The 15,000-nt window shown below is 41.3% G+C and overlaps 1 long non-coding RNA gene across 4 annotated transcripts in view; it reads right to left on the bottom strand.

Moving 5' to 3' along the window:
- Nucleotides 1-15,000, bottom strand: part of LOC138365529 (uncharacterized) — a 560,302-nt gene that overhangs the window by 513,845 nt on the left and 31,457 nt on the right. Inside the window, exon 1 of one of the 4 annotated variants that reach the window (XR_011228889.1) lies at nucleotides 11,853-12,203. The exons of 2 other annotated variants lie outside the window; for them this stretch is intronic. This is a non-coding gene — a long non-coding RNA (uncharacterized lncRNA). Of the gene's footprint in view, nucleotides 1-11,852; nucleotides 12,204-15,000 lie in introns of those variants that run through there. One more of the 4 variants, XR_011228888.1, reaches the window with a different exon arrangement.

Genomic DNA, 15,000 nt, shown 5'->3' with positions numbered 1-15,000 from the left:
TTACACTGGACGAATATTATCACCGGCGCAGGACGCTGCTGGAAGATCAAAGCTGCATCACACAAAGAGACCTAAAGTCCATGAAATTCTTTTGTGTTGAGAAGTTGACGAGGAGTTGCCACATTCCCCTCAACCATGAGGTGTAAGTTGATCCTCAGTTGCACACATATATATACGCCTCTTGGTATGTGCAACTTTTTTTGCGGGCTATTCATGCCCGTGCCACCTTTAGGGTGGCTTAATCTTCATCAATCAATCTGTGCAACTTGCACGCTTGCAGCGATTGCAGCCAGTTCTGACGACTTCTGCCTTACCTGGAGCGTAGTTCCGAGTAGCAGTAGTTATCGAGGTGCTCTATACTCAATAACTATGCCAGGATTACACCAGGAGACTACTCTAAACTACTCCGTGACTACTTTAGAACCACCCAGGAACTGCACAGCAATATTCCATAGAGAGAGTTACAGCTAACCACAAGAAACTTTGAAACAATTCAGCCAAATTTAACTGCCAGAAACTTTATCAAATTTGGATACACCGTAATATTATACTAACAGAATCTATGCCAAAATTGGATACACTGTACTATCCTACTATCATAATCTTTACCTAAATTGGTAGGTGCATAATTTTATTCCAAGAAGTTTTTCCGAAAAAAAATTATATTTTATTATTTTATATTTTATTATTATTTTATATTGTATTATTATTTTATTATTTTTATTATATTTTAGTTTTCCGTTATTTTTTATTACCAGAAAACGTACCAAAATTTGTTCTGTTCCATAATCAAATCATTGATGCCTCGTTCGAATAAACGGATAAGCGAATAAACGGATAAGCGAATAAACGGATAAGCGAATAAACGGATAAGCGAATAAACGGATAAGCGAATAAACGGATAAGCAATCATTTAGACTCACTAAGATATATACAAAAAATGGCCTATTTAGTATAAAATTAAAACTATACAAGTAGAAAAGCATTTATAACATTACTAATAATATTAATTAAAAATTATTAATTTAATTCGCTTCTAAGACATTTAAATTCACATCACTAATGAATGGTTGATGAAAATGCTTCATATTTGATTATGTAAATAATCGTTTGTTTTAACATCAAAGGCAATATATAGAATTTACCCTAAAATTAATGCTAATTTATTTGCAAAAAATTGCCACTATTAATTATGATACAGTCAATAATTGACATTAATACATTTATTGTTTATGTTATAAAGCAATAGATTATATTAGGTAAAACAAATGTGTAAAAAAAAGTGTAAAAAAACCAAGGCCCTCCTGTGGATAAATATAATTTTGTCTGACACCAGGGATTTTGTTTCTCTGGAAACAATAACAAAAGCCGACTAATTATACCCAACAAAAGTGACACTTCCGACACCCTATTCCAAAGTCTAACTCTAGTGATAAGCACGGGTGAGGTGCGGGGGGGGGGGGGTAAAAGCGTGCTATATGATGATCTATGCTACTGGCGATTATCCCATTCGGTGGTATGTATCTTACAAGCCTTATGGAAAATTTTTTTCCGCGCCCTCTTTCGTCGAGTCGGAGCCCGGGGCCTAGACCGTGTTACGCCTCCCAACATCAAACGTCGACGGGCCATCTCCTTGATGAGGAAAAGTGGCCCTTGGGAGCACACGGGAGACAAAGCCGCCTGGCTTGCAGGGGCGGCCAAGGGGGACCTCAGCATACACACACACAAGCTTCCCACAAACACTTTAATGTAACAGGGAACTATAATGACGCCAACCGTCACTAGGTACAGGAGTGGGTGAAGTTTGAGTGGGAGGGGGGAAGAGAGAGAGAGAGGGTGCAGGGGAAAGGGGAAATGGGAAAGGAGAAAGTAAAGAGAGAGGGGGATGAATATATGTGGGGGGGGAAAGGGTGCATATTTTTACAACCTATTCATTCATGACGGATTTATATTACGTCACTTATTACAAAATATAAGTACAATTTGTGTTTCTGAGACTTTGATCTAATGTATTTTTTTCCTGAGTTTGTGTGTGTTCGTTTATATGTGTGTATTTACTATTTGTATCTGCAGAATCGAGCTTTTTAGCTCTTGGACCCCGCCTTTCTAACCAATCTATTTTCCTCTATTATGTCTAATACATATATTTCTTTCTAACACACACACGCACGCATACACATCCCCAGGAAGCAGCCCGTAGCAGCTGTCAAACTCCCAGGTACCTATTTACCGATAGGTGAATAGGGGTATCAGGGTGAAAGAAACTCTGTCCATTTGTTTGCGCCTCCGCCGGGAACGGACCCGGGCCATTAGGACTACGACCCCCAAGCGCTGTCCACTCAGCCGCGAGGCTGTGTGTGTGTGTGTGTGTGTGTGTGTGTGTGTGTGTGTGTGTGTGTGTGTGTGTGTGTGTGTGTGTGTGTGTGTGTGTGTGTGTGTGTGTGTGTGTGTGTGTGTGTGTGTGTGTGTGAAGATAAAGCTCTAGCTCCCACACTCAGCCTCTCTGACCGTCGGTTGTGTACTGTAACGATTTCCAACCTATTTCCTCAGTCATATCTACTAGTCTAACAACTGGCCAGTTCCCATAATGCATCCCACAACAGCTGCCTGAATCCTAGGTACCCATTTTACTACTAGGTGAACAGAAGCACCAGATGAAATAAACTGCCAACCAAACACTTATGTCCTCCGGTGAAATTCGAATCCAAGATCGCCGATTATGCTCCGACGACGTAGCCCATTGCGCTAGTGTATGAGTTATGTGTGTGTGTGTGTGTGTGTGTATGTGTATGTGTATGTGTATGCGATACCCTCCTTCCCTTCCCAACATACGCAACACATATCATACTGGTCAGTCCTAAGAGCTTTTGGCCATAGAAATTGGGAAAGGCTTTCGCGCGGAATTGTCTCTGCAAAACCTTCCAGAACAGAGAGACAGAAAGAGAGATATTTATGTGTGGCAAGAGCCTAACTTCACGGTAGAGACGCTCTCCACTCCTGCACCCACAAGTCAAGGGGGAATGTAAGACAGGGATGATCTGCAGAAACACTAATACACTCCTTATAATTTGGACGAGTTTAGATGCAGTGGATGGGGATGAATGTGTACTCACCTATTTGTGTTTGCAGTATCGAGCATTGACTCTTGGATCCCGCCTTTCTAGCTATCGGTTGTTTACAGCAATGACTCCTGTCCCATTTCCCTATCATACCTAGTTTTAAAAGTATGAATAGTATTTGCTTCCACAACCTGTTCCTGAAGTGCATTCCATTTTTCCACTACTCTCACGCTAAAAGAAAACTTCCTAACATCTCTGTGACTCATCTGAGTTTCCAGTTTCCACCCATGTCCCCTCGTTCTGTTATTATTACGTGTGAACATTTCATCTATTTCCACTTTGTCAATTCCCCTGAGTATTTTATATGTCCCTATCATATCTCCTCTCTCCCTTCTTTTCTCTAGTGTCGTAAGGTTCAGTTCCTTCAGACGCTCTTCATATCCCATCCCTCGTAACTCTGGGACAAGCCTCGTCGCAAACCTCTGAACCTTCTCCAGTTTCTTTATGTGTTTCTTCAGGTGGGGGCTCCATGATGGCGCGGCATACTCTAAGACGGGTCTCACGTAGGCAGTGTAAAGCGCCCTAAAAGCCTCCTCATTTAGGTTTCTGAATGAAGTTCTGAATGTGTGTGTGTGTGTGTGTGTGTGTGTGTGTGTGTGTGTGTGTGTGTGTGTGTGTGTGTGTGTGTGTGTGTGTGTGTTGTGTGTGTATGTGGGTGTACTCACCTATTTGTGCCTGTAGGATCGGGTGTTGGCTCTTAGGATCCCGCCTTTTCTAGCCTTCTGTTGTTTAAAGCAATGATTCCTGTCCTTATTTTCTATCATTCATAGTTTTCTAGCTAAGAATAGTGTTTGTTTCCACAATGTACTCCTTTAGGTCATTTCACTTCCCCACTACTCTCACGCGAAAAGAAATATTTCTAACATCTCTATGAGTCATCTAAGTTTCCGGCTTCCACCTATGGCCCCTTGTTCAGTTGGAATTCCGTGTCAACCTTTCGTCTATTTCCACTCTGTCAATCCCTCCTAAGTATATTGAATGTTGCCATCACATCTCCCCGCTCCCTCTTTATTTTTTCTAACGTCGTCAGGTTCAGTTCCTTCAGTCGCTCTTCATATCCAAGTCCCTTGCAACTCCGGACTAACCTCGTCGCAAATTTGTTAACCTTTTCCAGTTTCTTAATGTGTTTCTTTAGGTGGGGGCTCCATGATGGCGCTGCATACTCAAAGACTGGTCTCACGTAGGCAGTGTAAAGCACTCTGAATGCCTTCTTACTTAGGCTTCAGAACTGACGTTCAAACGTTTGCCAGTGTAGAGTACGCTGCTGTAGTTATCGGATTTATATGTGCCTCAGGAGTTAGATTTGGTGTTATGTCCACTACCAGGTCTCTTTCTCATATCGTCATAGGAAGGTTGTTTCCCTTCATGCTGTACTGTCCTTTTGGTCTCTGTTAACTAATACCAGTTCCATAACTTTACACTTCCTCGTGTTGAACTCCAGTAGCCATTTGTCTGACCATCGCTGCATCTTGTTCAAGTCCTCTTGGAGGATCCTACAATCCTCATATGTTACAACTCGTCTCATTAATTTCGCGTCATCCACGAATATCGACATATAGGACTCGACTCCAGTAGACATGTCGTTCACGTATAATAGAAATAGAACTGGTCCCAGCACCGATCCTTGAGGTACTCCACTCGTTACGGTTCGCCAGTCTGACTTCTTGCCCCTGACTGTTACTCTCTGGCTCCTGCGAGAGAGAGAGAGAGAGAGAGAGAGAGAGAGAGAGAGAGAGAGAGAGAGAGAGAGAGAGAGAGAGAGAGAGAGAGAGAGAGAGAGAGAGAGAGAGAGAGAGAGAGAGAGAGACGACTATATTCGAATTGAATTCCTTTTTTCACTATTTTTTCCTTGAATTGCTGTTTTCACTACACTTCCTCTCACCCTCTGAAGATGCTGAAGTTCAACTTAGCGAAACGTGCTAATCCTATAATAGGTGTAAAAATGACTTTGTTGACATTTTTCCCACTTTCAAGGGCGATAAAACCTAAGAAATAAGACTCGTGCCTGAATTATTTACCAAAGTCTTTCGGGTCATTTTCAATAACACTCTACGACCACAAGGAGTAAGGTCATTCAGCTCTATAATAGTCACGTGACCTTTAAGAGGGTCCGTCAATTGCCTCTTTTTATGGGCGTCCTCTGAGAATGGCGATGCGGATGTCATTCAACAACAGCTTCCTTGACTTTACAGGCACTCAAAAAAGACTTCTAAAAGGGCAATAATCGTGTCGTTTATGCAAGTTGAAAATACCAGCAATTGCGTCATATTTACACACAAAATGGTACCAATAAAAACTACTTCAGACTAATTTAAAACTGTCATTCATCAAATGTATTTTTATTCATACAATTTATGAATAAAGTTTAGTTTTGTATTTAGAAAAGTAATTTTAATTTTAATTTTATTTTCAAGAATTTAGTTTATAGTAAAATGATTTGTTTTATTATAAAATGCAACAGTTTTCCCTAATAATATATCAAACAATATTTTTAATTGTAAACAGTAATATTCAAATTGATTCCCAACCTTATTTTGGATATAAAATGCTAAATATAAAATGCTAAATATATAATATAAGATCGCAAAATATAGAAATGTTTAGTTAGGAAAGATGGCGGACCCCCCAAACCACCCCCCCCCCCCCCGCCCCCACCCACCAATGACGTCCAGACACATTTGTTTACGTAAGATTCTGGCCAATAGATGGCGTTGTTTACCGAACTTAAAAAAACAAAAAACGGAGGAAATCAAAGCAAACTTCGTTCTTATATTATCAATTCAGTCAGGAAGCCATTAGGGGCGCTGTTAGTATTTACGCGAAATCAGATGAAAATGCATGAATCAGTTAGAAAAAAAAGTTGCATAATTAAAAATTCGCATAATATGTTGCATCTAGATCACTGACTAGGATGTTCAAGCGAGATTTTTTATTTTTAAGGAATTTAAATATGTTTCAAGAACAAGAGCATTATCTCGTTTAAAGGTTTTTATACAAGATATCTTTTTTTTTATATTTTATCTTGATAAAAGATATCTTGAAGATATTTTTATCTTGTATGTACATTATATTCTTTATTGTAATGTTGCTCCTTAAAGTTGTTGAAGGATTAATGACTTTGTTTTAAGTTAAAATAGTTAGTGATTTAATTCTAGATTAATAATTTTACCAAGGTTTTGCTCCTGTGAAAAGACTACGCTCTCTCTCTCTCTCTCTCTCTCTCTCTCTCTCTCTCTCTCTCTCTCTCTCTCTCTCTCTCTCTCTCTCCCTCCCTCTCTCCCTCTCTTCCTCCCTCCCTCCCTCCCTCTCTCTCTCTCTCTCTCTCTCTCTCTCTCTCTCTCTCTCTCTCTCTCTCTCTCTCTCTCTCTCCCAGATCCGAATATACATTATTTTCATTTTTATTATTTTTATTTTTAAGAAGCAATACTTTAACAATAAGATCGAAAATGACGAATAACAATGCCAAACATAACCCCTACACCCCCACCATCAACACCCTCACCATCACCCTTACACCCTCACCATCACCCTTACACCCTCACCATCACCCTTACACCCCCACCATCACCCTTACACCCCCACCATCACCCTTACACCCTCACCATCACCCTTACACCCTCACCATCACCCTTACACCCGCACCATCACCCTTACACCCCCACCATCACCCTTACACCCTCACCATCACCCTTACACCCCACTCCTAAAATATACACTCAGCTCCACACGAGTGTAAAACACCCACACACCATTGGTCTCTGACAATATATAGTTATATTCCCCTTCTGTGCGGCTTCAGTTCTGAATGCTCCCTAAAGTGAAATTTTTATTTCTATATAAAGCATGAATAGCAATGAATTTAATTGCTACTGGGGGCGAAAAAATACATACACGGCAGAAATCGCATAATGATCATTAAGTTCAGAGTTAATATACGAGTGTGTATTGAACCGGAAGTGATTAGTTTTTAAATACGCTTGTATTTATGAGAGTTAATGGCTCTTGAGAACACATATGTGAAGTGCTCGTTTGAGCAGCTTTAGGATAACTGTGGCATGAATTAACATTAAAAATTGTATTTTGATACTGTATTAACAATTATAAAAATTGTATGTGTAGATTATTTCAGGGTTGTTGGTCAGGATATACTCACCTAGTTGTTGTGGTTGCGGGGGTTGAGCTTTGGCTCTTTGGTCCCGCCTCTCAACCGTCAATCAACTGATGTACAGAGTCCTGAGCCTACTGGGATATGTTGGGGTGTGAGTGTAGGAACGTTCTATACGAACGTTGTAATTACAACGTTCGTATAGAACGTTGTAATAGGAATCACAGATAAGGTATTGAGGACCGCTTCGTTATGGTAATGTTCAGATAATCTAACGTTGAACATCTAACGTCTCCTTAGAGGTAAGCATCGTGATTTACCATCCTTATAATAATCTCTTCGTCATATCCGTTAAGAGAATCCCATATTGACTATAGGGGAGTTGCATATCAACCTGCTTGCAACAGGAGCTGTGTGTGCGAGCAGGCTCGACAACACGTCCACATCACTCTGTACCTGCGTCCAACAGCCTGGTTGATCAGTCCAGCAACCAGGAGGCCTGGTCGACGACCGGGCCGCGGGGACGCTAAGCCCCGGAAGCACCTCAAGGTAACCTGTCTCAGCGCTCACTACTGATTATGTATATATATATATATATATATATATATATATATATATATATATATATATATATATAATCAAAATAGATTATATATGATTTTAAAGCGGCCGTTGGCGTGATAAACCTGGGCGCTGGTTTACCGTCAATAAAAGAGCGGATACGGGAAACATGATACATAAAACTAGAGAAAGTCCATAAAACACGTGTTTATATCCTCGCCTCCGAGCACTAAGCTCAAGTGTGTTTATAAGCTTACTGCTCAAGCTGAGCGCGGCGAGCCTTTTGTGAGCTGTGCATCGAGCCCAGATTTCACGATCTGAGAAGCGTCGATTTCAAAGTGATTTGGCGCGAACCCACGCAACCCACCTAACCTATCCAAGCCTATGCATAGAAAACGCGATTGGTTCGATTCCGCAAAAAAAAACATTGCGGGGGGGGGGGGGGTTATTAGGTGAGAGAACGGTGATACAACTTCGAGCCTTCGAAGGGAGCAGTTGCAAGGTATGCAACACTGCCGACTCTATCATGCTAAAGTCTGCCGTACAGCTTCCGATTATGTCCCCCTCCCCCCCCCCCCCTTTGTTTGTTTCTATCCTCATAAATTGCATTTGTCAAGGTTAGAATTTAGTGGCTATTTCTCCGACAAGCCCCCGGCTTCCTGTCCCCGTCGAGACCACTAGAGAAATGGTGGCCTTCGGGTAAATTCAGGTACATATATATATATATATATATATATATATATATATATATATATATATATATATATATATATATATATATTATATATTATATATATATATATATATATATATATATATATATATATAAATATTATATATTATATATATATATATATATATATATATATATATATATATATATATATATATATATATATATACCCTGGCGACTGACTGAACTGTGAGCTGATATCACTGCTGCCTGACACCTCAGCTGACATCCCTAGCGACTGACGACACTCTCACATACACCCTGTAGCCTTGCATTACAAAAAATGGAGACATCGTAGACTGCTACAGCGAGTCTACGATGTCCTCGTATGTCCTACGAGTCCCACCTGGCAGGACATACGAGGGTCAAGGCCCCCCCCCCCCTAAAGCTGTGGGACCTGGCCCGCGCCGGGAGAAGACATACGACATATTCACAGCCCCATCAGAGATCCTTCCAAAAGATGTCCGGCATTTTTCCTGCATTGATTCCTGTAGAATTATTGCCATCGGTGTTGCCAGCTGGAGAGTTGGTTTTTATTGTGTCCCGGACAGGTGGCCAGATATTGGAAGAGTCTTGATTTATGTGACGCCATCATTCACCTGCACAACTCCCAGACTCGAACCCCGTCTGGCTCAGGGCTTTGATTCACCAAAAGACCCGGAGAAAATGCCTATTGTTATATATGAAAAAAATTGATATGTGATGAAATTGTCATGCTCGAATGATGGCTCATAATACTATAAAATAGTATTTTTTTCTTCTACTAAGAGTATGAGAAGATTTTGTTTATATCTGAGAAAATTTGATGTGTGATGAAATTGTCATGCTCGAATGATGGCTCATAATACTATAAAATAGTATTTTTTCTTCTACTAAGAGTATGAGAAGATTTTTTTTATATCTGAGAAAATTTCATGTGTGATGAAATTGTCATGCTCGAATGATGGCTCATAATACTATAAAATAGTATTTTTTCTTCTACTAAGAGTATATGCAGATTAAATTTAGGTTAGTGGCCGAGACGATTGTGGATCTATAGTTCTTCACGTGGAGGTGAATGGAAGGATGTATTGGGTGACATAACAGACGTAGGATCCCTGGATTGTTTCAAGCGTAGGTTAGACATGTATATGAATGGGTTTGGTTGGACAAACATAAGAGCAGCGTCCTGTGGGCCAATGAGTCTTCTGCAGTGTCTTCTGTTCCAGTGTTCTTATCTTCGCTTGTTCTTACGTTCTTATCTAAATCCGCAAAAGAACGTGAAGGCGCTTTTTTGTTTCACTTTTCCTTCTTTTTAGTAAATTTTCCCATTATTCATCAAGTGTTAATTGTTCGCTGGGATCCGCACACACACACACACACACACACACACACACACACACACACACACACACACACACACACACACACACACACACACACACACACACAACACACAACACACACACACACGTCTCAAAGTTTCTTTCACCCTGAATGCCCCTGTTACCTAGCAGTAAATAAGTACCTTGGAGTTAGTCAGCTGTCACGGGCTGCTTCCTGGGGTGGGTGTGTGTGTGTGTGGTTTGGAAAAAAAAGTAGTTAGTAAACAGTTGATTGACAGTTGAGAGGCGGGCCGAAAGAGCAAAAACTCTACCCTCCCCCCCCCCCAAACACAACTAGGTGAATACAACTAGAATACACACACAAACACACACACACAAACACACACATACATGTAGACATGCGTCACTGGGTGACTTAATTAATCACTTCACTGACAGATCGCGCTGAAATTTGTCCCCTCTATAGATATGAGGCGCGGGGCTGGTCTGTTATTTTAATTAAAATTTTTTCACCCATTGATTAAATATATCGAGGGGGGGGAGGGGAAGTAGCTCTAGCAGTACATGTGAAAATGTCACTGACCTTTCCAGTAAACAGGAAACGGACACTGACCCCCTTGAAATACACGTGAAACGGGCACTGACCCCTTGAAATACACGTGAAACGGGCATTGACCCCTTGAAACACACGTGAAACGGACACTGACCCTTGAAACACACGTGAAACGGATACTGACCCTTGAAACACACGTGAAACGGGCACTGACCCCTTGAAACACACGTGAAACGGGCACTGACCCCTTGAAACACACGTGAAATGGGCACTGACCGCCTTGAAACACACGTGAAACGGGCACTGACCGCCTTGAAACACGTGAAACTGGCACTGACCATCTTGAAACACACGTGAAACGGGCATTTACCCTTTCAGAAAACAGGAATGGATATCAGTACCCCATCAGAACTCTTGAAAAATTCATATACCCTTTCCACAAAAAAAAATAATTAAACCAGTATGGACCATTTCAATTCCCTTAAAACGAGCACTTGCCCATCTCTAATTATCATCCCGGAGAGATCTGGCATTTCAACAACATCTAACAATTCAATTTAACTCCTTATAACAAAGTCTATTTGTAAAGTCTACATATAGACTTAATAATAAATATATGCCTTCATATAAACTTTCTAAATAATAATTCTTCAAAACATACTTTCTAAATCATTAATCTTCAAATAGACTTTCTAAATAATTAATATTCAAATAGGCTTTTTATATAATTAATCTTCAAATAGACTTTACAAGTAATAAGACTAATTTAGATTAAAAACTAATCTCTTAAAGTACTTAAAAGATAAAAGACTTTATAACGAATTAGTACACGTATATACATAGTCTTATAACTAATAAAGTCTAAATATAAACTGTTTACCTAATAAATATGGCAGCATAAAGGCTTTATTATTCTTAAGTTTACATATAGGCTACATGTAACATGTGTTTCCGTAGCCACCATACGCACATAGAATTATATCGTCACATTATCTCATAACTTCACAAATAAACATCTTAGGCTACGTATCGAGGAAACGGAAAATGCGAACGTGTTCAAATATGTCTGAAAGTGCTTTAACAAATTTAGTGAAAATATCCTCTAAACTCCCTCAAAGAAGGCAGTTTAGAGGCTATTTTCATGTCTAAAATCATGTCTAAAAATCATGGAGGGTCATGTCTAAAAATCTTCCAAAAACAAATCTTAAATATGAGATTTGAATCTCAGGAAACCGTTACATCATTCAAATTTGAATTTGAACTTCGGCAATACAGTAACGTTCTTACGAGAGGCGTTAAGAGTCTTTTGGAGGCAATCTTTAACGATCTTAGTGGTCAAGCTGCACTTAGTTACGGATGCCTGATAAGCTTAGTGGTGAATGAAGAAGCTTACTGGACCTTATGCAATAACATTGGACTTGGTGGAATGACACTGGAATGAAGACAATGGACTTACTTGCGTATGTTGTAGGTGTTGACCAAGGCCGAGACGGCAGTCGATTTCTTTCACTCGCTGTCGATTTCTTTCACGCGCTGTCGATTTCTTTCACGCGCTGTCGATTTCTTTCACTCGCTGCAGATTTCTTTCACTCACTGCGCCGATTTATTTCACTCGCTGTCGATTTATTTCACTCGCCGCCAAATTTATTTCACTCGCTGTCGATTTCTTTCACACGATGAAATCTGAACTTTTTTTTGTCTTTTCTCAAACTATTATATTTTTGGTTGTAACAACAACAGCAACAAAAACACACACATGCAACATTTTTGTTTCTTTTCACAAAATATTTATTATTAATGACTAAAAAATTTGGCACTTTTTTTCTTTTCTTTTTTTTATTTTATTTCGCTATTTTCATATATATAAAGCACATTAATATGTGTTCAATGATGTGGTTAATGAAGGTCATTGATGCAAGGTCCTGTTTACACTGGTCATTGATGTATGCAAGGTCCTGTTTACACTGGTCATTGGTGTATGCAAGGTCCTGTTTAGACTGGTCATTGATGTATCCAGGGTCCTGTTTACACTGGCCATTGGATGTACCCAAAGTCTATTGACAGTAGTAGTAATTGTTACATCGCTGGGTCCTGTTTAAACAAGTCACTGGCGCACCGAAGGTCCTGTTTACACTAGTGACTGATGCACAACAGGTCCTGTTTAAAAGCCATTGGTGTTCCCGATGGGTCGCATTAAACAAATGTTATATAATTTATATCAGAAGTTCCGTTGACACGACGCACTTTTCAACAAATAAAAACACTTGAACGCACGCGGGCAATTAGTTCCAAATTGGTTCAGGTGAAATAAATTACCACTGTGAAGGCCACTGTAGGTGGGGGGGGGGCACGTACCCATTGGCCAGGGCAGGGCACGTACCCACTGGTCATGGGGGGGCACGTACCCACTGGTCATGGGGGGGCACGTACCCACTGGTCATGGGGGGGCACGTACCCACTGGTCATGGGGGGCACGTACCCACTGGTCATGGGGGGGCACGTACCCACTGGTCATGGGGGGGCACGTACCCACTGGTCATGGGGGGGGCACGTACCCACTAACCATGGGGGGTCACGTACCCACTGGTCATGGGGGGGCACGTACCCACTAACCATGGGGGGTCACGTACCCACTGGCCAGGGCAGGGCACGTACCCACTGGCCATGGGGGGCCACGTACCCACTGGTCATGGGGGGGCACGTACCCACTAACCATGGGGGGTCACGTACCCACTGGCCAGGGCAGGGCACGTACCCATTGGCCAGGGCAGGGCACGTACCCACTGGCCAGGGCAGGGCACGTACCCACTGGCCTACTGGTGACCGCACTGACAAGAATGGCGTCAAGCAGGAGGGGACGTAAGGGCCGCTCCTGACACCCTCCGGCCGTGACAACAACGGCCTGACTGAGCAGTTTCGGACTTGTTAACTGACTACACCTGCCTCACCTCCTCACTCTTGCCGCCTAACGAGCAGGATTTTTATGGGGGGGAAACTTACTCATTTGATCATATTTCAACTCGATAACAAATAATATATTTAGTTTATTCCCTAAATTCCAAAAATTCACTTCATATATATATATATGTTGTTCAAAATGAAAATTACAGTGTCGATCTATTAAGGAAAATGGAATAAATTGAGCAATAGGGATTTAAACCAAGTGGACGAACTGCAAAAGAAAAAAAAATTACGAATGTTACTGAAAATAATATTATAACCGTTAACGTGGACATTAAACAAAATCCGTTTAAGTGCAACTTTAAAAATAAACTTATAAAATATATTAACACAAATATAAGCGAAATTAAACCACATATTCTAGTGAAATACTAAAATAAATTAAAACATATATTATTACACATTTTGCCTTTAGGGTTGAGAATAAATTTTTAAATTAGCTTATATTTTATATATTAAAATGGTTTGATTAATATTATATTAATATCAATATATATAATATTAAACAAAATTAAAATATTAAAAAACTATATAATAATATTTAGTTTGATCCATATAATATTAATATCAACGAGCGGGAAACCTGATTTGATAACAAAGTCCATTACGGGATCACCATCTTCTTGAGGTTATCTTGAGATGATTTCGGGGCTTTAGTGTCCCCGCGGCCCGGTCTTCGACCAGGCCTCCACCCCCAGGAAGCAGCCCGTGACAGCTGACTAACACCCAGGTACCTATTTTACTGCTAGGTAACAGGGGCATAGGGTGAAAGAAACTCTGCCCATTGTTTCTCGTCGGCGCCTGGGATCGAACCCAGGACCACAGGATCACAAGTCCAGCGTGCTGTCCGCTCGGCCGATCGGCTCTCTCGACCATAGCTCGTGCTACTTGCAACGTTAGTTTAAGAGTTGCTGAATCTCTAACAACATGTTAGATAATTCGCCTTAGGCTTTTCAACTATGAATTTAATTACGTTTTATGCAACTTGCATCTAATGGGTTGTTGGGCCGGCTCTAGCAGGCACTGAGCCAGGCTCCACCACCTGCACACACACCTGCAGGACACACACCACCTACAGAACACACCTGCAGGACACACACCACATACAGGACACACCTGCAGGCTCCACCACCTACAAGACACACCTGCAGGACACACACCACCTACAGGACACATCTGCAGGACACACACCACCTACAGGACACACCTGCAGGACACACACCACCTACAGGACACACCTGCAGGCTCCATCACCTACAGGACACACCTGCAGGACACCATAAGACAGTCTCATAACCCGAGGAGCGGCTCCTGGAGGCCAAGATTGTCATCCTTGTGGCAGCGGAGACCTTGCTGGTCGCCCTCCAAAGTGTCAATCAACAGGACACATTACCCAACGTGTGGCGGTCCGGGGCTGTAAGTCACTCTCTATTGCATTCTCAAGACCTTGCAATGAGACGGTTGCAAGAGCTTACCGTCAACAAACGCGGGATCCCGTTCATCAGATGCTGGCTCAGCAACACAGATTGATCTGATGTTCCTTACTCCAGGAGTTAGAAAACGGAAGCCGGCACGAGTATATTCTTCCAGGGGAGACTTCCCTCCTTCCTTCCCCGGCTTTGCAGGGTGGATGGTCTGACATG

This window comes from Procambarus clarkii, chromosome 17 (genome assembly GCF_040958095.1).
Source record: "Procambarus clarkii isolate CNS0578487 chromosome 17, FALCON_Pclarkii_2.0, whole genome shotgun sequence".
Taxonomy (NCBI): domain Eukaryota; kingdom Metazoa; phylum Arthropoda; class Malacostraca; order Decapoda; family Cambaridae; genus Procambarus; species Procambarus clarkii.
This window is presented reverse-complemented; position numbering and strand designations above follow the sequence as displayed.